Here is a 2,442-nt window from a genome sequence, read left to right on the forward strand (position 1 = left end):
GTCTGGCGTTTAAATGAGGCTTCTTGGAATGCGTCCAATCCTTCTGGAGTAGGGGGGAGATCTAGAGCTCGTTGAATGGCCTCTTCAGTTATAGGGACTTGCTTCTGACGGACATAGACAGACTGCATGGTTGGTATGTGAAAATTGGAGTAGAATTCTACTACCCATGATAAATTAACCTGCCGTGACTGTCTCTGTAGGAATCTCCATTGTCTTCGCTCAATGCGGGGCTCAACAAATTCAGCAATGTTGGTTGGAAGGATAAGAAGGTGCTCATTGTTATAATTCCTCTCAGCTAGGATGGGGAACATCTGCTCACAGTAGCGGTTAAGGAACCGCGCAGTGTCCTTTGCTGGAAAAGCTTTCTCTTTTTCATCGACCTTGATGATCCTTTTGATTCGTTTTGTTGAGGGTTTTAGCGCTGTTGAAGATGGTTCTGCCATTAGTGCTCTTTTTGTTCCTTTTCTTGCTGGTGGTTTCGGAGTAGCTTTCTCTTTACCCTTCTTGGTGGCCATCCTGAAAAGGGAAAAAGAAAGTAATATGTAAAGCTAAGGGTTCGAGCAAGGGAGTGAATAGTATAGGTGATAATCAATGCACGGTAAAGAAGGATGTTGTTAACACATGATCATGACTACATGTGAAAAGTTCATCAATGGAAATATAGCAAGTGCATGTGATGACAATTAAATGCAAGATATTTATTGGTATGCTGGCAAAGGCATGAATAGCATAGATCAAGCATTAAATGTCCAAGTTAGATTATCAACCCTTTCAAACTAACAACCTTTGTATTGACAATTATATTTAATCAATGAAATATAAAAGGGGTTTTGTGAAAAATAAGCATTAGAGTAGTAGTAACATAAAAGTAATGCACAATGCCATACGGGCTTTTTCATAAACACATAGCATGCATGATAAAGATGTTATTGAAAGTATTAAATTGAACATGCAAGCAACCCTTAAAGAAGTAATATTAATTGTCAAACAATTCCACAATAATTCACAAAAAAAATGAAAAAAAAAATAATCAACCAGTAAATGTCTAACACCAATTAAAGGAATAAAAAGAAAAGAAAAATAAAGAAAAAGAAAATATAAATAATGAAAGTGAAAAGAAAAAGGAAAAGAAAACATAAACATAAATAAAAGTAATAAAGGAAAAGTAAAAAGTAAAGAAAGAAAGAAAAGAACCTTGATAATGGATGTGAAAAATAAGGGAGGAGAAAGTAAAAAGTGAGAAAGAATAAAGAAGGAAGAAGAGAGAAGAAAGAAATAAGAAGGGAAAAGAAAAATTAGGATTTGGGGAAGAAAAGTTAAGATATTTGACTGATCTGGATAAGCTGTGCGTCGCATGTGACGCGGACGCGTGGGTCACGCGATCGCGTGGTGTGTGATATTTTCCAGGTGACGCGGATGCATGGGTCACGCGATCGCGTGGCCTGATTTGTGCTATTGGTGCGAGTGCAGCCTTGCGTACGCACAACTCTGTTTCAAATGCATTTTGCCAAAAATCTCGGTGACGCATTCGCGTGGGTGACGCGATCGCGTGAATGGCCATATTTTGAAAATGACGCGGACGCGTGGGGCACGCGTTCGCGTGATAGGGCTTGTGCTTCTAGCATCATTCCAGCCCAGCTCCATCATAACTCTCTGCCATACACCTCTTTACGTCGATTTTACAGGGCCACGCGTTCGCGTGGGTGACGCGGGCGCATGGGGAGGCTATTTCTCAAAATGACACGGACGCGTCATTGACGCGGTTGTGCGGGCATATTTGTGCCAAGGCATGCCTCCAGCCACGCTTTTGCGTGACTTTCTGTTCAATTCTCTTTTCTTCAGAATGCACCTATGACGCGTGCGTTTTTTTATTTTTTTAATTTTTATATGCAGTATGCAAATGCAAATGCAGGCTATATGCAGCTATATGCAGAGATCATGAGAAAAGTCATTAACAAAAATAAAATAGAATAAATTAAAATAAAACTAAGACTGAAACGGAACGATCATACCATGGTGGGTTGTCTCCCACCTAGCACTTTGCTTTTACGTCCTTAAGTTGGATGCTCTTCAGACTCATTCTGCTTTTGTTGGTGGGTCTTCCAAGAGGAAAATCTCTAGTTCTTTGTGATCCTTAATCTTTCTCCATGGTAGGGGTTTAGGCGATGTCCATTGACCTTTAGAAATTTGGAGCTAGAAGGATGACGCAGGTGAAAAACTCCGTATGGCTCTGACTTTTCTACTCTGTAGGGACCTTCCCATCTTGATCTTATTTTACTTGGCATAAGCCTCAGCCTAGAGTTATATAGAAGAACTAACTCTCCTGGTCTGAATTCTCTCCTTTTTATGTGCTTGTCATGGACATCCTTTATCTTCTCTTTGTATCGCCTGGAATTGTCATATGCTTCTAGGCGAAGATTCTCCAATTCTGCTAGTTGCAGC

The sequence above is a fragment of the Arachis ipaensis genome, chromosome B09 (genome assembly GCF_000816755.2).
Source record: "Arachis ipaensis cultivar K30076 chromosome B09, Araip1.1, whole genome shotgun sequence".
Classification (NCBI taxonomy): Eukaryota; Viridiplantae; Streptophyta; class Magnoliopsida; order Fabales; family Fabaceae; genus Arachis; species Arachis ipaensis.